The sequence below is a fragment of the Anolis carolinensis genome, chromosome 6 (genome assembly GCF_035594765.1).
Source record: "Anolis carolinensis isolate JA03-04 chromosome 6, rAnoCar3.1.pri, whole genome shotgun sequence".
Taxonomy (NCBI): domain Eukaryota; kingdom Metazoa; phylum Chordata; class Lepidosauria; order Squamata; family Dactyloidae; genus Anolis; species Anolis carolinensis.
This window is the reverse complement of record NC_085846.1, coordinates 68,346,095-68,368,342: the sequence shown is the minus strand read 5'-3', so window position 1 is coordinate 68,368,342 and position 22,248 is coordinate 68,346,095. Positions and strand designations below refer to the sequence as shown.

Here is a 22,248-nt window from a genome sequence, read left to right as displayed (position 1 = left end):
TAGGTTATGATTTTACAAATGAAGCACCAAAACATCATGTTAGACAACAAATTTGGCAGAAAAAGTAGTTCAATATGCAGTAATGCTATGGAGTAATTATTGTATTTGTGAATTTAGCACCAAAATATCACGATATATTGAAAACATTGACTACAAAAATGTGTTGGATAACCCAGAACGTTGGATAAACGAGTGTTGGATAAGTGAGACTCTTCTGTATTGAACACAGAGTTTTCTACATGGGAAGTCTATGTGTTATTAGCAAGCTACAATATTTTTCCTACAAATCTGGGAGCTTAACATATTCTGGTGGAATATAAATGTTCAAGACAACCAGCAAGAAGCCCTTTGCATCCTTTTTGGTAGAGGACAGAATGTGCATGTCTGTACTTGAGACGTGATTTTCTTCAGCTTCCAAAAGTAGATTTTAACACATTGCCTACAGCACTGCAAACTGTAATACAATAATAAGGCAATACTGCTACAGCACTGCCTGATTTACTGGGCACAAGAGCTTCTCAAACAACAGCCTTCTTTACCAATAGTACAAAGTGAACTCACAGGATGGTACACAAACAGTTGGCAAATGAGCTAACAAGGTAAGACCTAATAGCATATCCCTTGCTAAGTATAGTACAAAATATCTTCTTGCTCGTTCCCCCCCCCCCCCAAAAAAAAATAGGAGATATTTTCCTTTTGGCAGTGAATGAATCACTGCTCAGCCTCATTCAAGGATACTTCCCTTATTCTGAATTGTAACATAATTTCTGGAAACTATAAATGAATCACCCCCTCTTTCATGACAAGCAGTCCAGAAAAAAGACACTCATAAAATAAGCAAAGATCAATGTTCCTGCACTGGCTGACTGTTCTTTCTATATTATTCAGAACACAATTGGGTTGGCCAATGAATTTTAAATGCATCTATAGGAAGACTAGCTGTGCCCGGCCACGCGTTGCTGTGGCGAAGTATGGTGGTATGGGAAATAAAGTATTGACGAATTGGTGGTAGTTAAGGTCAAGGGTAAAGGTTTTCCCCAGACATTAAGTCCAGTCGTGTCCAATTACTCTGGAGGTTGGTGCTCATCTCCATTTCTAAGCCGAAGAGCCGGCGTTGTCCGTAGACTCCTCCAAGGTCATGTGGAATGACTACATGGAGCGGCGTTACCTTCCCGCCGGAGCAGTACCTATTGATGCACTCACATTTGCATGTTTTCAAACTTCTGGGTTGGCAGAAGTTGGGGCTAACAGTGGGGGCTCTCTCCACTCCCCCAATTCAAACCTGTGGCCTTTCGGTCCAGAAGTTCAGCAGCTCAGCGCTTTAACACGCTGCACCATCAGGGGATATTATTTCCTAAAGGTTGTGAATATACAATATTTCTGATTGTTTTTTTTGTTTTGTTTGTTGGAGGCAAGTATGAATGCTGCAATTAGGAAACATGATTAGGATGTAATAGCCTTGCAGCTTTAAAGCCTGGCTGTTTCCTCCCTGAGTGAATTTTTTGTTGGGAGGTGTTAGCTGGCCCTGATTGTTTCCTGTCTGGAATTCCCTTGTTTTCAGAGTGGTGTTGTTTGCGATATTGTATGTGCTTCTACTGTCTATGGCCCTGAGAAAACAGAGGATTTTCCAGACTTTGATGATGGGAATACTTTGTTGGGAGGTGTTAGCTGGCCCTGATTGTTTCCTGTCTGGAATTCCCTTGTTTTCAGAGTGGTGTTGTTTGTGATATTTTTTGTGCTTCTACTGTCTGTGGCCCTGAGAAAACAGGATTTGCCAGACTTTGATGATGGGAATACTTTGTTGGGAGGTGTTAGCTGGCCCCGATTGTTTCCTGCGTGGAATTCCCCTGTTTATTTACTGTCCTGGTTTTAGAGATTATATTGTTCTGCATTATTCTATCCCAGTAATTATTTCATATTAAAGAAGAATCTCACTTATCCAACATTCGCTTATACAATGTTCTGGATTATCCAACGCAGTCTGCCTTTTCATAATCAATGTTTTTGTAGTCAGTGTTTTAAATTCATTGTGATATTTTAGTGGTAAATTTGTAAATACAGTACAGTAGAGTCTCAACTTATCCAACATAAACGGGCCGGCAGAACGTTGGATAAGCGAATATGTTGGATAATGAGGAATTAAGGATAACCCTATTAAACATCAAATTAAGTTATGATTTTACAAATTAAGCACCAAAACATCATGTTAGACAACAAATTTGTCAGAAAAAGTAGTTCAGTACACAGTAATGCTATATAGTAATTACTGTATTTATGAATTTAGCACCAAAATATCACAATATATTGAAAGCATTGACTACAAAAATGCGTTGGATAATCCAGAACGTTGGATAAGCGAGTGTTGGATAAGTGAGACTCTACTGTAAATACTACATAGCATTACTGCGCATGGAACTACCTTTTCTGTCAAATTTGTTGTATAATATGATGTTTTGGTGCTTAATTTGTATAACGATTACCTAATTTGATGTTTAATTTGCTTTTCCTGAATCCCTTCTTATTATCCAACATATTCACTTATCCTGCCGGCCTGTTTACGTTGGATAAGTGAGACTCTACTGTATATTGATAATCTTAAATTATCTGCTTAGAACTGGATTATATGAGGCCCCTTCTTCACAGCTGTATAAAATGCACACTGAAGTGGATTATATGGCAGTGTGGAGTCAAGATAATCCAGTGCAAAGCAGATAATATAAGATTATAAATGGGTTATATAGCTGTGTTGAAGGGCCTTGAGTCTACACTGCCATATAATCCAGTGCAAATTAGATAATCTGTGGAAGAAGTCTAAGTGAGGCCTAAATCTGCCTGTCCCCTAACTGAAACCTGGCTGTCCCTTGGTTGCTAGGCAACCAAGTGGGCAGAGATTAGCCCTCTAAACTGGCAGCAATTGGATAAAAAAAATTATTGCTCTCCCTCTAATTAGGACTTTATTTTTCTTTTCTTTTTGTTGTATCAACCTTGAGGCGTGGATGATGGGTTGTGTTGTCAAATTTTGAGGTTGGGGGCCCTGTACTTTTGTTGTTTTGTGAATTGCCGTGATGCCATCACTCTTTTATATATATAGATGTGACTGTAGAAGATAATGCTGCCCAAGAGCAAGCAAGATATTAACTGTATCTCTAGCATTCAATTTAGAATGCATTAATTGTCTTTCTTATTGCAGACAAATAGAAGGCACTTTTAAGGATCCCATCTCCAAATGAGATCATGGGAAGAAGGAACATAGAAGAGGTATATTCTGTGTGCACTTATGTACAGTTAATTGATCAAATAAAGAGTTTAGCAACAGAGTAGGGATAAATGAGATTAAGTTAGCATCGGAAACCACTTTTCCTTTTAAAGTTGATTAAAAAACAGAATGATGCTTATATTTCAAGCTATAAGCCGGTTCTATGGTAATCATACACATAAATGGGGGAAACCTAAAGCGATTATTCCAACCTAAATTGTTTTCAGAGTATAACAAGCTGCTGACTTTTAAGAATGACTTCTGTGCTTTCATGCAAATGCAGTTCCATAAGCACTGGCACAGAGCATTGCTTTATGTGTGTTTTGAAAGACTGATAAATTATATACAAAAGAGGAAGGGCACAAATATTTTAAAAGAGTGTTTTAAAATGCAAAATGTCTTATGATAGAAATGCAGAACAAATATAGGCTGAACAAGCCTTTTCCAGAAATCGTAAATACTCCAAAATCTGGAATTGTCCACATGGGTGACTAGATATTGACATGTTTGCCGAGCCCTCAATAGATACAATTTTTGTTTTGTGCATAAAATTATTAAAAATATTGTATAAAATGACCTTCCGGCTATTTTCATAAGGTGTATATGAAACATAAATGAATTTTACATTTAGAAATAGGCTGCACTCCAAGAGATTATTATTATTATTATTATTATTATTATTATTATTATTATTATTATTTTATTATGACACAGCAAACAAAATAGATATGCTGGATTTCGTATCACAAAATCACAAGTCGAACACTTCCCAAGTGTCTAGGACTGTGCGATGTATTTTCGGATGATACGTGCAGATCCCAGCAGGGTGGCCTTTTGCAGTTGGCAGATCGTAATTTTGTCAATGTCTATTGTTTCCAAATGCCAGCTGAGATCTTTTGGCACGGCACCCAGTGTGCCCACCACCACCGGGACCACCTGCACTGGTTTCTGCCAGAGTCTTTGCAGTTCAATCTTGAGGTCCTGATAGCGGCTGAGTTTTTCCTGTTGTTTTTCGTCAATGCAACTGTCACCTGGGATGGCAACATCAATGATCCAAACCTTTTTCTTTTCCACAACTGTGATATCGGGTGTGTTGTGTTCCAGAACTTTGTCAGTCTGGATTCGGAAGTCCCACAGTATCTTTGCGTGTTCATTTTCCACAACCTTTGCAGGTTTGTGATCCCACCAGTTCTTTACTGCTGGGAGGTGGTACTTGAGGCATAAGTTCCAATGAATCATTTGGGCCACATGGTTGTGCCTCTGTTTGTAGTCTGTCTGTGCGATTTTCTTACAGCAGCTATTATTATTATTATTATGTACGCAAATGCAGATATTTCAAACTAAAAAAAAATCAAAGCACATTTTGGTTAAGGGATACTTAACCTGTATTATTTGAAGTTATAAGAAGCATAATTTCTGAATAATCATAACGCATTCTCCACATGTACACAAGGAAAAAAAGATAAAACATATCCTGTTTGAAACAAAAGGTAAAAGCAGAGATGAGGAGCCTGTGAATCTCTAAATGCTGATGAACTTCTATTCTCAACATCCTACATGATTAGTCACCAGGGATGGGCTGAAAAAAAAGTTAAAGTTCATAATGGTCCAGTCACCATGCCTTTCTGTCTAATCTACTGAATAGGATCATGTTTAAAAGGATAGCATGGAGGAAGACTGCCATGTATGCTATTTTGAGTTCACTGGAGAAAAGACAGGATATAAATCCACTTAATAAATAAATAGCAAATTATCACTGATATACTCCCAACATAAGATTTATTAGAAGGTGTCTGAGCAACCTTTTCAAAGGAACTCTCTATGTGTTAATTTGTCAGAAAATTGTCATCAGCTTTTGCAGACTATATTGCCCTCTTGGCTGTATAAATTAGCAACAAGAAATGTTTGATGTATGTAATGAGGGAGAAAATTGAAATTTTTAGTGTAGAGATTTCAGCTAGAACCGCAAATAGAGAGGTCCGTGCCTGGTGAGCTTCTGCTAAACCAGATTAACCAGAACAGATAACAAGCACTCCAGACTGAAGGCAAAGCTACAGAGGCTTATTCAGTTTGGCCAAAAGGGATGCAAGTACCAGTAAATGCTCAAAATGTACAAAATGTACAAAATGTAGCATAAATATATCAAAAAATAAAAGACATTTTATGCAGTTCTAACAGCTATTCAGACTTCCTGTGCCTCCCACTGATTGGCTGAGAAACCATGCCGGCTAGGATCAATGCACGGATTGGCTGGGGGTTTATTGACAGGAAAAGATCCCTGTGGCAGGAAGAAAGTTCAGTCCATTGCAGAGATGCCCAAGTGGAGGGTGCAAAACAGAAAGGGGTGATGACATCGATATGCAGATAATTCCTTGATGGATGTAAGTGTCCAGTGTTGTCAGGACAAAGGTGCAATACCCAAAGGACAAAAGGTTAGAATCCCAAATAACCAGGGGCTGGGCTACCTATTCAGAAGTCTAATTTATTTATATTTGTTTAGCCTTCTCTTACATGAGAATGGCAGCCTCCTGACTTAAGTCAAACAGGAAAAACTTCTTAAGCTCATCTTGGGCCCCTTCCACACAAATAAAATTCCACATTATTTGCTTTGAACTGGAAAATATGGCAGTGTGGACTCAGATAACTCAGTTCAAAGCATTTTAAAACCTGGTAAAGATGCCTCCAATGCCAGGAGTTACCGACCAATCTTTCTCTTATGTCATCTATATAAAGTATATGAGAGGATGCTATTAAATCGATTAGGACCTGTTATCGAACCCAAGCTGATTGCACAACAAGCAGGTTTCAGACCAGGGAAAAACCGTACAGGTCAAATTCTTCATCTGACTGAGCATATAGAGGAAGGATAGGAGAAAGGCTGCATTAGCACTTTGGCCAGGTTTCTCCTGATTTTATCTAGATTTTTTCTTTTGTCCTTATATGTGAATTTTTATGACTGGTTTTCATTGTTTTTTAATTTGTTTTATGGTGTTATTTTATTGTTGTTGACTGGGCTTGGCCCCATGTAAGCCGCCCCGAGTCCCTTCGGGGAGATGGGGCAGGATATAAGAATAAAATTATTATTATTATTATTATTATTATTATTGGAACAGTTTTTGTGGACCTTACGGCAGCATATGACACGGTGCAACATAGAAAATGCTGCGTAAAGTCTACCATATTACCTGGGACTTTGACTTTACAAAAACTATCCAGACCCCCCTGGAAAACCACAACTTCTATGTGGAGTTTCAGGGCAGGAAAAGTAGATAGTGGCAAAAGAATGGTTTACCCCAAGGCAGCGTTCTTGCACTGACCTTGTTTAACATCTTCACGAACAATCAGCCACAACCATCATTTGCAAAGAGCTTTATATATGCTGATGACCTTGGCCTAACAACACAAGCAAAAGACTTCGAAACAGTTGGAAACCAATTCACTAATGCCTTGAAAAATCTCTCCAGCTACTACAAAGATAACCACCCTGCCAAGACAAAAGTGTGTGCTTTTCACCTACGTAACCGTGAAACCAACAGGAAACTGAAATTTTCTTGGGAAGGCCAAGAGCTCTAACACTGTTTCCATATTAAATATCTTGGAGTCACCTTATGATCGAACACTAACATATAGGAAACACTGCATGAACACCAAGCACAAAGTAGCTGCCCGCAACAACATCCTGCGGAAACTTACTGGCAGTGCATGGGGTGCAGACCCACAAGTAATAAGAACATCAGCCCTGGCCTTGTCTTTCTCAACTGCTAAGTATGTCTGTCCCGTCTGGCACAAGTTTGCCCATGCGAAGAAGGTGAACATAGCACTGAACGAAACATGCAGAATAATCACAGGATGCCTTAACCTTACACCTGTTGATAAACATGGTAAAAATCATTAATCTCAATATATGAATCATAGAATCATAGAATCATAGAATAGTAGAGTTGGAAGAGACCTCATGGGCCATCTAGTCCAACCCCCCGCTAAGAAGCAGGAAATCGCATTCAAAGCACCCCCGACAGATGGCCATCCAGCCTCTGCTTAAAAGCTTCCAAGGAAGGAGCCTCCACCACAGTCCGGGGGAGAGAGTTCCATTGCCGAACAGCCCTCAGAGTGAGGAAGTTCTTCCTGATGTTCAGGTGGAATCTCCTTTCCTGTAATTTGAAGCCATTGTTCCGTGTCCTAGTCTGCAGGGCAGCAGAAAACAGGCTTGCTCCCTCCTGCCTATGACTTCCCCTCACGTATTTGTACATGGCTATCATGTCTCCTCTCAGCCTTCTCTTCTGCAGGCTAAACATGCCCAGCTCTTTAAGCCGCTCCTTATAGGGCTTGTTCTCCAGACCTTTGATCATTTTAGTCGCCCTCCTCTGGACGCTTTCCAGCTTGTCAACATCTCCCTTCAACTGCGGTGCCCAGAATTGGACACAGTATTCCAGGTGTGGTCTGACCAAGACAGAATAGAGGGGGAGCAGGACTTCCCTGGATCTAGACGCTATTCCCCTATTGATGCAGGCCAGAATCCCGTTGGCTTTTTTAGCTGCCGCATCACATTGTAGGCTCATATTTAACTTGTTGTCCACGAGGACTCCAAGGTCTTTTTCGCACACACTGCTGTCAAGCCAGGCGTCCCCCATTCTGTATCTTTGATTTCCATTTTTTCTGCCGAAGTGAAGTATCTTGCATTTGTCCCTGTTGAACTTCATTTTGTTAGTTTCGGCCCATCTCTCTAGTCTGTCAAGATCGTTTTGAATTCTGCTCCTGTCTTCTGGAGTGTTAGCTATCCCTCCCATGTGTATATATGGCCTACATGCATGTGTATATATGGCCTACATACCCTCGATTCTAATGTTCACCTTTATTGCCTTAATTACCTCTCCAAAATTAAGGTGCACATTAGGTTTGCATAATATGGTAATCTTTGTGTTGAGCCAAAGGGGAAGCTTCTTTAACTGAAGCTCCTCTTTAAGGGACATTATCTCCCATTTAAGGGCCACAGCTCAATCCAACGAAATTCTGGGATTTGTAGTTTAATGACGCATTAGCAGTCTTTGGCAGAGAAGGCTCAATACCTTGTACATTATAGCCTCATGATTCCATAGCATTGAACCAAGAGAATTAAAGTGAATTCATTCAAAATTGACATGCATCCAAGGTTTTCCTTTCAATTCTAGTCGTGCCCGACTCTGGGGGTTGGTGCTCATCTCCATTTCTAAGCCAAAGAGCCAGCGTTGTCCATAGACACCTCCAAAGTCATGTGGCTGGCATGACTGCATGGAGCGCCATTACTTTCCTGCTGGGGCTGTACCTGTTGATCTACTCACATTTGCATGTTTTCAAATTGCTAAATTGGCAGAAGCTGGGGCTAACACTAGGAGCTCACCCCACTCCCTGGATTCGAACTGCTGACCTTTTGGTCAGCAAGTTCAGCAGCTCAGCGGTTTAACCCTCTGCGCCATCAGGGGCTGAAATGAAAGCATTAAAATATTTCTGAGCCAGAATGAAGAAGTGGGCAGGAAGACATCATTCCACCATGTTTCCTGTGTCACAATAACAATATAGCAATACTGTATATAATATTATGATATACTAATAATGTAATATATTGTATATGCATGTAATATTAATAATATTATAATGTAATACAATGTAATAATAATACACTATTATAATGGTATATTTATATTATATATAATATTACTAATAATATTACAATTTATGTTATAGTACAATATAGTAATATATAATGCTTATATTGTGCTATACGAATAATATAATATATTGTATGTACATATGGCTTGTAAGCCGCCCTGAGTCCCCTTCGGGGTGAGAAGGGCGGGATATAAATGTCGCTAATAAATAAGTAATAAATAATAAATAAAACCATTGACTTACTAAAATACCTCCATTTAAAACTGGTCGTCTCCAAAAGCCTATAGTGTGTGTGAGAGAGATGCCTTCAAAATCACTTGTCACCTAATGGTGACCCCATGAATTCCACTGGGTTTTCTCAGGTCTCTTCCACACAGTTGAATAAAATCCCACAATATCTGCTTTGAACTGGGTTATATGGCAGTGTGGACTCAAGATAACCCAGTTCAAAGCAGATATTGTTGATTAATTGCCGTGATATTCTGATATTCTGTGGAAGGGCCCTAAGGCAAGGAATAATCACAGGTGGTTATTCTGGAATGTAGCTAGCAGCACCTGGCATGCTTTGTCGGTCTCCCCTCAAAGTACTACCCTGGGCCGACCCAACTTAGCTTCCAAGGCGAGACGAAGCCTTTCCTCATTGCTCTCATTCCAGGAGAACACAGTACTCCCATCCCTCTCTCCCCCCGCCCGGAATTTGCCTTGCCGGCTCTTCCTTCTGCGCATGTTCCGAACTCCGGGCAACGGAGGGAAGGGAGCATCAGCTGAACGCGTCGCGTGACACGCTGGGAAGCGGCGACTGCGCCTGCGTACGGGAGGGAGGGCGGCTTCCCTGCCCGAGCGAAGATGGCGGCCTCCAGAGCCTGGCTCTGAGGGGAAGCAGGCGAGTTTCAGGCGCAGCGGGTGTAGACCAGCCGGGGAGGGGAGCTTTCTTTCCCTGAGCCAAAGCGAGGACGGCGGCAAGCCAAGCAGCCTTGGGTGAGGCTGGCTTGTCGGGTTTCTTTGGCCTGGAAGGCTTGGAGGCTCTGGGCAGCGCTGCTCCCTGTCCAGGTAAATGGCTGGGATTTACCTCAGGGAAAAGCTGAGGGGAAAACGCTCTCGTTCGGCCGACCCTGAGGGAGGGAAGAGGAGGCATGAAGGGATGGGGATAATCCTTCCTTGGGGAGTCCTTTCCTCCTTCATTGATTGAATGCCTCCAATAATAACAACTACAGCAGCAACAACAACAATAATAAAAAAAACAATCAATTGCATCCCACCTTGTGGAAGTAGTAAATTGGGGAAATAAGGTCGAGGGTGGCTCTGTACCTTCGTTCCTCCCGAAATGTACTCTGCCACGGCGGCAGGCAGAAGTATACACTATAATATAACATGTTGACTGTTATATTCCAGGCTTTCAAAAATGATGCTTGTTGCCTCTCTCAAGCTTGTCTAGGTGCCCTTTCACACAGCCATATAACCCAGAATATCAAAGCAGATAAACCACATTATCTGCTTTGAATTGGATTATATGAGTCTACACCAGGGGTCCCCAAACTAAGGCCCGGGAGCCAGATGTGGCCCATTGAAGCCATTTAACCAGCCCCCATGGCACAAAGGCAGAAGGGGGTTGAGCTAAATGACCCAAGGGTTCTCCTCTTCTCTATTATTATTATTATTATTATTATTACTATTATTAACATTGAGGCTGGGAGGCTATCTGTCAGGGGTGCTTTGCTTGTGCTTTTGGTGCACAAAGGCAGAAGGGGGTTGGACTAAATGGCCCAAGGGGTCTTTTCCAACCCTCTTTATTACTGTTGTTGTTCTTATTACTATTATTATTTTTATTTTTAACATTGAGGCGGGGAGGCCATCTGTCAGGGGTGCTTTGCTTGTGCTTTTGGTGCACAAAGGCAGAAGGGGGTTGGACTCAATGGCCCAAAGGGTCTCTTCCAACCCTCTTTTTTATTATTATTATTATTATTATTATTATTATTGCTTGGTGGCCAACTGTAGTCCAGCCCTCCAATGGTCCGAAGGATCGTGAACTGGCCCCCCCGTTTAAAAAGTTTGGGGACCCCTGGTCTACACTGTCATATCATCCAGTTCAAAGCATTGGTTTGATTTAACATTTGTTGTTTTGGCATTGAATGTTTGCCATTGTGTTTATTTTGTTGAAAACCTCCCTGAGTCCCTTCGGGAGATAGGTTGGTCTACAACTAAAAGCAGATCATCTGAATTTTTTATGGCAGTGTAGAAGAGGCCTATCCATTTCTTATTTCATTTATTTACTGTACTTGTATCCCGCCTTTCTCAAGGAACTCAAGGTGGCCTTTTTACAAACCAGACAGTATTCCCAAAGTCTCTATACCAGGCATGGGCAAACTTGGGCCCTCCAAGTGTTTTGGACTTCAGCTCCCACAATTCCTAATTGTGAGAGTTGAAGTCCAAAACACCTGGAGGGCCCAAGTTTGCCCATGTCTGTTCTATACATGGGGGGAAATGGACAGGCTCATATTATATTTTAGGGCCCTTCCACACAGCCATATTACCCAGAATATCAAGGCAGATATCCACAATATCTGTTTTGAATTTGGTTATCTGAGGCCCCTTCTACATAGCTGAAAAAACCCCACCTTAACTGCTTTGAATTGGGATATATGGCAGTGTGGACTCGGCTAATCCAGTTCAAGGCAGATATTGTGGGATTTTCTGCCTTGATATGCTGTATTACATGGCTGTGTGGAAGGGCCCTGAGTCCACACTGCCATATAATCCAGTTCAATGTCGATTTTATATAGTTGTGTGGATGGGCCCTAGTTCTGAGTGTTTGTGAACTTTTTCTGGAAAACGTTGGTTTACTCTTTCCTGCTGCTTTCTGTGTGGGCAGTACCTTTTAGAGAATTTTATTCCTATTTACTATGTGTAATACACTCTACACTCAATGACATGGAATCATGGGGATTGTAACACCCTTCAACAGAAAAGGCTTAACATCTTGTCAAACTACAACTCCCAAAGCATTGAGCCATGACAGTTAAAATGGTATCAAACTACTGTACATTAATTTTATAACACAGATCCATCCATTGACATCGCAAAACAATTCAGCTATCTTGGCATTTTAAAGCAAATTCCACTATATTTGGAAATGAAAGACTAGGCAGTTGTAACTATTACACAGCTGAACCAATATTGGCTTTTAGGCCTGTTCATGGGATTATTTGTGGTGCTGATTGTGGTGATGCATTGGATAAACCTCATCAGCTCTAGTTTCCTTTAATATAATTATCATAGTTTTCTATGAACAAGCAGATGAAAATTGGTATATGGCATATGTCCTGTATCTCAAAACTAGAGCTGATAGGGGAAACTGTTGCCATTTTTGAAATTAGGTCAAATATACCCAGAAACAGGTCTAACAATTGTGATGGCCAGTAGTAATATATTTTAAAGACTGGGTTGGTGTTAGTTTTTGACCAATGTGCGTGTTTGGGTGCTATATTGTTTGTAACTTTATGACAAGAGGTATCATTTTATATAATTTACCACAGCCTAGAGAATTTTCTTTTTCTGCAAAACAGTTTGGTTGATCTAGGAATTCTGCATCCAAAGATTCAACTTTTAATGATTTGAAAATATTCATGCACATACACAGAAATCCTAAATGAGAACCTTGATTTTGCCATTTTGTATGAGAGACTCTGTTTCATTTTACCATAATATACTTTGGGACTTTAATATCAATGAGTTTTGGTATCCAGGGTGTCTATTTGTGTGTGCCGTGGAACCAAATCCCAGCAGATAGCAAGGGCCCACTGTGGTCCCTTCCACACAGCTGAATAAAATCCCACATTATCTGCTTTGAACTGGGATATATGGCTCAGATAACCCTGTTCAAAGCAGATAATGTGAATTTTCTACTTTGATAGCCTGGAATTTCAGGCAGTGTAAAAGGGACCTATATTTACATTTGTGCAAGCTGTGGCTTTGTAAAGAGAATCTTCTTAGGAGCTACCTCTTCTCTCACAGAGGGCTAATATAGAAAAAAACAATGTATGCAATAGATTTTAAACAAGGGCCCTTCCACACTGCCCCTATATCCCAGGATCTGATCGCAGATTATCTGTTTATCCCAGGTTATCTGACAGTTGGGACTCATATTCTAGTTTAAAACAGATAATCTGGGATCAAGTCCTGGGATAAAGGGCAGTGTGGACTGACCCTAAGATGTTAATAAGTAAGATCTCTTCCATGCCAGAGGCAGACTCAGACAATTCTGGAATCTGTTGTCTTGGTCTTGTGAATAATTTGAATTTGCATGTTTACTTTCCCAGTGATCTGCGTAAATCTTTCTCCACTTATCATGACTTAATAATTAACACATTAGCATCTAATGTATTTTGTTACCAGTCTTTATAACATTATCTGTAATTTAATGATTGCTAAACAATTAAAGTGACAATTGGAGATCTAAAGCTTTCTGACAAGGGTAGTAATATGGCTTAGGAATGCAAGCTGAAGGAGCTACAAGTTAGTTATCTAGGAATGTATGCAGGTTCCCATATAAGATATATAGTCCAAAGCACACTCAGTTCTGGACCCTGGATATAGATAAATCTCATCTTCTTTTCAACCATGTCTGTGCTATATCATGACGTTATCAGATAGAAGATAAATGGCTGGCTTGACAATTTTGTCATGTTGATTCAAGGGCAGGTGGTTTTAATGTAGCTTGGGGATGGCATCAACATTTTTACCATTAACCATAGTCTGTGACAGGAGTAGTATCAATGTCTTAATTTTTTCTGTATTCAACATGTTTTTGGAAGGTTTTTATATCTCTGACTGCAATATACAGTTCAGGCCTATTTAAAAAACTGAGTTTGGTGGGACATGCTTGATAAAAGTGTTTTCTATTGTATTCTTGAATGGTTGCTCCTTTATTGTTAGAAGGAAGTGTTTCAAAATTAATCTCACAGACTTTTCTCCATGACTTTAGTTTCAGTGTTATGGTTTTACTTTACGAGCTATACTCTACATTTCATGAATTGGAAGGATTCTGGATTGATTTTCAAACTCACTAAATCTATAGACTAGGCATTGTTCAACAGCATACAATTTCTGTGGTTCCTCTTCCATAATTTTCTTTCTCATTCATTTATCTTTTGTGCATTTTTGGTTATAATCTTTGTGAGGTTATTGGAAAATATTATGTTTTGCAAGGTATTTTATGACCTAGTCATGAATAAATATTCAGTTTGTAGATGATAATAACAATAATGCTTTCAATTTTTGTCTCAAATATGGACTACTTTCAAAGTATTGCACAACACAATGTGCATAAAATGAAGCCTGGAGAAAAATTCAGTGTTCAATTAAAATATTCAAAATACTCATATTTTGGCCTTCTGTAGAAAACCGTTTGTAAAACAGATAAACAGGTAGGTGAACCTAACAGAACTGTCCAAAGCAAGTCAACTCAGATGCGAGAACTATTAGGGCCTGGGTAGGAATGGAAGTAGGATTTTACGCAAAGTTTTGCTGGTAAAATCTGAGTTTGACGTGAATAGAATAAGGGGAAAACTACCTAAATATTACTTTGGATTATACCTGCTAGGTTTCCTCTCTCTTTATTTCTTGCTTTATATAAGCAAGACCTTTAAATATACAGTAGAGTCTCACTTATCCAACACTTGCTTATCCAACGTTCTGGATTATCCAACGCATTTTTGTAGTCAATGTTTTCAATATATCGTGATATTTTGGTGGTAAATTCATAAATACATTAATTACTACATAGCATTACTGCATATTGAACTACTTTTTCTGTCATATTTGTTGTGAAACATGATGTTTTGGTGCTTAATTTGTAAAATCATAACCTAATTTGATGTGTAATGGGCTTTTCCTTAATCCCTCCTTATTATCCAACATATTCGCTTATCCAACTTCTGCCGGCCCGTTTATGTTGGATAAGTGAGACTCTACAGTGCTACATACCTTCAGATTAGTAAAAATGTAAAAAAAAATGTAGCCTTATCACCTTTAACTATATTGCTTGAAGCTTCTGGCAAAGTAAATAATGCCTGTAGAATCAGTGAAACTTTCACCCACTTAAAGCTTTAATTTAGTTCTATGTTGTTTTGAAGTCATATTATTTCAAATAAATAAAAATTTGAAGAATGTGTTAAACTCTTATAATAGAACTTAATATAAACATGTCCCTTTTTATGGAAAGAAAAAAGCTTTCCAGTGATTCCTTGAGTCTAGGAACAACAAATAGCCTTGTGAGTTACAAATAGTGTGTATATGCTATGGTAGATGTCCTGTAATCTCTCCAGAATTCTCAGTTAGCATGGGTAGTGGCAAAGAATTATTGGAAATAATGTCTTAGAGCAGTGGTTTTCAACCTGTGGGTCCCCAGTGTTTTGGCCTACAACTCCCAGAAATCCCAGCCAGTTTACCAGCTGTTAGGATTTCTGGGAGTTGAAGGCCAAAACATCTGGGGACCCACAGGTTGTGAACCACTGTCTTAGAGGGCTGTACAGTGTTCCCTCACTATTTTGCTATTATAAATCATAAAAAATATTTATAGTGGTAGTGGTCTCAGTTGGGTGTGGCGGTGGGGCAGAGAAGGAGCCCAAATGGCAGCGGGAGGAGGAGACAGTGCCATGTCCCCCTGCCTCTTTCTTCCCTCCCTTCCTCCCCCTCTCTTTCTACTTCCTTCCTAAGGAGAAGCGTCCCTACCTCGCGGATTTTTACGTAACCCCCGCAATAAGTGAGGGAACACTGTATGTTGGCAGTCTTGATGACACCCCTCTGAATTCCAGTCAGTTTTAAACATTGAAGTCAGAGAGGAAATGATCATTGAAAATAGACTTGTGGTTGTCTTATTATCGGTGGATGTTCACAGCTGGTTGCAACACAGGCATATTTGTGTTAGTGAGCTAATGTAGTGTGGTGATAAATTTTTATCTCTGCTTGAGCCACTGTTCAGAGGGTTTAGATTTCTTAGTTGTTCCACTGTTATTCAGTAAATTCTTTTTCTATTCTGTTCAAGAAATTGAATAAAAAGGTCATGTTGGAAACAGTGGCATTAAGTTTCACAAAAGCAGGAATGCTATGATTTTATCTTCGCTGTAAAGAATTAAATTTCACAAACCGAAACATAGTTGCTTCATGAATTGGAGCATAATTGAGTAACCCAGCAACTCGATAAGTCGAACATTGCACCCAAACTCCTAGTGAGTAGCTACAGCACAATAGAATTTCAGGGTATATGCAAATCATTGCAAGGAAATGCTTTCTTTCTTAATGAAACTGTGTGCAGTTTCAGCTTTGGCTCTCTGAAGCTTTAGCCAACAGTTGTCCACTTCCTTTTTCTCCCATGTTTAGTGCTGTGGCTATGGATATAGTTACCATCTGCACTCATGTATACATTGTCCTGATGGATAAGTCAAGGGACGATTTGAGGACCAACATTTGGATTTTGATATGACCTGTTGACAAATCGAAGGCCATTTCTTGGAGAGGGAAAAACACCAGTCGTGACTTGTGGGGGACCAACCACCCCTAGCTGTCACTGCCATTTTTCCATTCAAGCATTCAAACAGGCCAAAAGCAGCGCCATGGCAGAGAGGGTAGAGTGGTTCAGTGATTCTTTTAGGTTTCCTTGGGATGGACTAAGCTTTTGTTTTTTACTTATTTGGTCAGAGTAAAGATACAATACTCATGTTGACCTATGGATAAGTTGACTCAGAGTTTTCGGATTGTTATTGTTTGGCTAAAATCTCTTGATTTATACATGGGCATATAGGAAACTTGAAGCAACAGATCATTGTATTATCACTTTTTCTTTCTTTGTATGAAACCTTATTAAAAAGAGTGCAGCAGAAATTGTGCTTTGATTCCATATTGTAAAGTTAGGAAAACAAATAAGCAAAGTTGATGAATTATTGCTTTAGGTTAACTTTTCACCTGAAAGCAACTATGGATTTTAATTGGAGCTATTTATTCTTGCTCCTTTGATTTGTTTTCTGCATAGGCAAATAAAGTTTAGGAAATAGACTTTCTGTCTGTTTCCACCTACCCATACTTTTGAAGTAAACCTCTATAAAGCCCCTTCCACACAGCTGTATAAAATCCACATTGAACTGGGTTATATGGCAGTGTGGACTCAGATAACCCAGTTCAAAGCAAATATTGTGGATTATCTGCCTTGATATTCTGGGTTATATGGCTGTGTGGAATGGTCCTAAGTTTCTCTAACACCTTGAGGTACCGTAAGTAGTTCCTGAGGGAAGGGCCTGTTCATTGATGGCTTTGGAATGTCCTCCTGTCATTCAGTCTGTTATCGTTCCATTACCAAGTAAATTCATTATATTCCCAGTTTTTTAAACTTCTGTTAATGTGTTTCCTATATTACTTTTATGCAACTTTTAAATATTTCCTTATTTGTAGACTTCATATTTGGATATGTTCACATTCTTGCAGTATTGCTTTATTGTAAACTGTGGTGAAGATATGACTTAAGATGGAGGTATATATGTCAGTAATAGTATTCCCTTTTCCACTAATTACCCCACCTGATCTCTCAGCTGAGATTTTGAAGACTTATTGCCTTAATGCTTGTGAATCTGCATCTAGCTGAAATTGTTTGGGTTTACTATTTTGATCCCCTAAGCTTCCAAGAATGCATCAGTGTTTCGAATAGGCAAATCAAAACAAATACAGTAGAGTCTCACTTATCCAACATAAACGGGCCGGCAGAATATTGGATAAGCGAATATCTTGTATAATAAGGAGGGATTAAGGAAAAGCCTATTAAACATCAAATTAGGTTATGATTTTACAAATTAAACACCCAAACATCATGTTATACAACAAATTTGACAGAAAATGTAGTTCAATAAGCAATAATGTTATGTTGTAATTACTGTATTTACGAATTTAGCACCAAAATATAGTGATATATTGAAAACATTGACTACAAAAATGCGTTGGATAATCCAGAATGTTGGATAAACGAGTGTTGAATAAGTGACACTCTACTGTACCTTGAGGAAAGAACACAACTCAAACAGGCATTACTGTATATTACAGTATACTTCAGAATTTGGTAGCATTTCATTATTTCTTGTACGTTTCATTACAAATAAGGCATTTAGCTACTTGTACAGTACTTTGTTCAAAGACTTCATAGTTCAGCATTGTGTGTATTACAGATATGGTATATACATTGTACTTGTCAAAGACAGAACGCCACAAGATCAAAGATAACAGAGTTTATTGGATAACAGAACTCAAAATGCCCGTAAAATACAAGGGCCAGGCAGTATTAGCCTTTAAAAGCAAAAAGGGGCAAGGAAAAACGTTCAAAAGATAAACCGGATTAAACCGGAGTTTAATCCGGGTAAAAACAAAACAGCTTGCTTCAGCCTGGGGATAAACAAAACAGAAGCCGGGGAACAAAGTGTTCAAAAGAATGCAATTAATTGGCAGCAGATTCCTCTCTGCTGCCAGCACTGTGCTTTGAGTAACTTGAGTCACTCCTCCACACAGCAGGCAAGATTTCCAATACACACAGATCAGCCGAGGATTGAAGCAGTAGAGTAGACCCAGTTCCTTTCCGTAGTTCAAGCCAGAAGCAGACGTTTGTAGTTTCCAAGTCCAAGTAGGGGGAAGTCAAGCCGTGGTCAGTTCAGTCCGAAATCCAAAGCAGGAGATGGCGTCCGTCAAGAAGACGACGGAAGGTCAAAGCTAATGAGATTAAGCACAAGTTTGCACAAACAAAAGCCCACACAATTCCTCCCGCCGTCTGACCCCAAATTCCAAAACAACTTACGTATCAGCACACGAAAACACACCAGTCTTCAGGAAAGCGTCCCACACAGATCCCAAGTGTTCGTCCAGATTACCTTGCCCAACGCAATTTGCAATTGCTCCCAAGCCTCATTTTATGCCAGTTACAAATCCTCATCACTATCAGCTGCCCTCCTTAACCCGGGCGTTTCCTCATCACTTTCCTCATCAGAGCTGGAACACCTCTGACTACGCCCCACAGCATCCCCAGCTGTGGATCCCGTCCCATCCCTCCAGCTTGTCCATGGGTCTAATCCTGAAGGTCCCCATTCATCTTCCATCCCATCATTGCCAGTGGCACCCAATTCCTCCCTCACCCGAGTCCAATCCATCTCATCCTCCTCCGAGCTAACCAGCCCCTCCTCCATTCTCTCCGTAAACCCCTCAAAAGACTCTTCGTCAGATGGTGCTGCAAAGATATCTCGCAGTCTCTTTCTTTCTCGCTCCTCGAGAGTATCTGACTCTCGAGGAGTCTTACGCCCACGTCTGCCAGTAACAGAGCCATGAGGCTCAATCATAACACTATCCCCTCTCACAAAGGCCTCCTCCCCCGAAGGCGGAGAGGTGGCAGTGATACCCTCCGCTATAGCACCACGACGACTGGAGGTATCTAATTTTAACAGCGAACGATGGAAAACTGGATGGACCTTTAAACTAGACGGTAAACGCAAACAAAAAGCAACGGAAGAAATCTTTTTAACGATAGGAAAGGGACCCAAATACCGAGGCGCAAATTTTCCCCCAGCCTGTTTAATATGTTTGGAAGACAACCACACCAAATCCCCTTCTTCCAACTCCTCCCCTGCCTGCCTGCGGCGATCGGCCTGAGTCTTTTGCGTTGCCTTAGCTTCCAACAGTAAGCGACGGGCAACATCATGCAACGCAGCCATTTCCGAAGAGCGGTACACAGGGTCAGAAGAGACCACATTGGTCGGCGGCGCCACACCTCCCCGTGGGTGAAAACCATACGTTAGTTCAAATGGCGTATGCTGACTAGACGTGTGCACCGCATTGTTGTAAGCGAACTCCGCCACCGGTAGCCACTTCACCCAAGCAGTGGGTTGATCTAAACAAAAACAACGTAAATATTGCTCTAAGAGCCCATTAACCCGTTCCGACTGACCATCCGTTTGCGGATGAAACGCAGAAGAAACGTTTAACTTAGTACCTAAGCACTCATGGAAGTGTTTCCAAAAGCGTGACACAAATTGCGGAGCCCTATCCGAAATAATCACCTCGGGAGCTCCGTGCAAACGATAGATGTGCTTAGTAAACAGTAAGGCCAACGTAGGGGCCGCCGGAATGGTTGAACAAGGAATAAAATGAGCCAGTTTGCTAAATAAATCCACCACCACCCAAATACAAGTATAACCCCCAGACTTAGGCAAATCCGAAATAAAATCCATGGAAATGATTTGCCATGGCCTCTCAGGAACAGGTAGAGACGACAACAAACCTCTAGGGCGCCCAACAGGCGTCTTACTCTGCTGGCAAACAGCGCAGCTGTCACAAAAGCGCAGAATGTCTTGCCGCATCTTTGGCCACCAGTAGCTCCTGGTGATAAGCTGCACGGTCTTGAACCTGCCAAAGTGCCCAGCCATGGGTTCGTCATGGTGGGCTCTAATCACCTCCAACCTGAGGGCCCCCACTGGTACATAGACCTGCCCCCTGCGTACCAATACTCCGTCTTGATCTTGTAGATGAGGCAGTATTGTACGGTTACCTGCTGATAACAGCATAAGTTGCTCCTGAGTCCACACATCGTCCCTCTGAGCCTCAAGGATCTGGTCATGTAACCCAAGCTCATTATCTACAACACATAGAGAGGCAGTAGGCAAGATGGTCTGACATACTACCTGCTCATTGGTCTTAAACTCCGGCTTGCGGGACAAGGCGTCGGCCCGCAAGTTTGCCTTCCCCTCCACGAACTGCACTTTGAAGTTAAACCTGGAGAAAAACAAAGCCCATCGGATTTGACGCTGGTTTAACTTTTTTGCTGTTTGCAAGTGCTCCAAATTCTTGTGATCAGACCTGACCACGATTTGGTGCCGCGCCCCTTCTAGCCAGTGCCGCCACACCTCAAACGCCACCTTAATCGCCAACAACTCCTTCTCCCATATGGTATAGTTCTGCTCGAATGGTGTTAGTTGCCACGAGTAAAATCCACAGGGACGCAAGGTCCCTGAGGAATCTTTCTGAGACAATACAGCCCCCAACGCATAGCTAGAAGCGTCCGCTTCTACCACGAACGGTTTGTCAACATCAGGATGTGTTAGTATGTTGTCTGATTGAAAGCTAGACTTTAGTTGTAAAAACGCGTCGTGAGCTTCCCGCCCCCACACAAATGGCTGTTTCTTACGCAGGAGCTGCGTCAAAGGCACCGTGAGCTTTGCAAAATTCGGAATAAACTCCCAGTAGTAATTAGCGAATCCTAAGAACCTTTGCACATCCTTCTTAGTCTTAAGCTCCTGCCATGAGTTGACGGCGTCAACCTTATGTGGGTCCATTTTAAGTTCCCTACCTGACACTACATGACCTAGGAACTCCACTTCAGGCACATGAAAGACGCACTTGGAAGCCTTGGCGAAGAGCCCATTAGCCCGCAGACGGTGCAGAACCTGCTTGACATGTTGACAATGTTCTTTCTCGTCCTTAGAAAAAATCAAGATATCATCCAAATAAATCACTAAAAATTGGTCAATTAGGTCCCTAAACACATCGTTCATGAACCTCTGGAAGACCGCAGGCGCATTGCAAAGTCCGAAAGGCATGACTCGGAACTCGTGGCATCCGAAGCACGTGTTAAATGCCGTCTTCCATTCATCACCTTCCCGTATTCGGATTAAGTTATACGCCCCCCGCAGGTCAAGCTTGGTAAAGACCTTAGCCCCTTGCACCCTTGATAACAGTTCCGAGATTAAAGGCAGCGGGTACCTATCCCGAATGGTGTATTTGTTTAGGATCCGATAATCGCAGACCAACCTAAGTTCCCCAGTCTTTTTGGCTACAAAGAATACCGGTGCCGCAGTTGGAGAGCTAGATGGGCGAATAAACCCCTTGGCTAAATTTTCATCTAGGAACTCTCGCAAAGCTTGCCTTTCCGGTACAGTCAAGGCATACAGCCTTCCTGCTGGCAATTTCGCACCTTCCGCTAGCTTAATGGCGCAATCATACGGCCTGTGCGGCGGTAACTTGTCCGCTTCTTTTTTACAAAATACATCAGAGAACTCCCCATACTCAGCAGGCACTCCCTCCATATCAGATTGAGAAACGTTCAGAGTGCAACAATCCTGCCTCTTTAAGGTCAACTTACGCGTCACCCAATCTACTTGTGGATTTACTACAGCTAGCCAATCCATCCCCAGGATCACATCGTATCTGGGCAAGCTTGTAATATCCCACACAAACGTTCCCGTTACTCCCTGCACCTCCCACATTACTGCTGAGGTCTCATGGTTAACCACCCCAGTCTCCAGCAGTCTCCCATCCGCTCCTTCCACCCA

General features: G+C 41.1%; 1 protein-coding gene across 3 annotated transcripts in view; it reads left to right on the top strand.

Moving 5' to 3' along the window:
- Positions 1–9,681: 9,681 nt before the first annotated feature.
- The window catches only part of dnajc13 (DnaJ heat shock protein family (Hsp40) member C13), a 103,571-nt gene continuing 91,004 nt past the window's right edge, over positions 9,682–22,248 (top strand). For 2 of the 3 annotated variants that reach the window (XR_506603.3, XM_003222196.4), the window contains exon 1: positions 9,682–9,952. The gene's annotated coding sequence lies outside the window, so the exon portion shown is untranslated. The remainder of the gene's footprint in view (positions 9,953–22,248) is intronic. The other variant, XM_008112773.3, reaches the window with a different exon arrangement.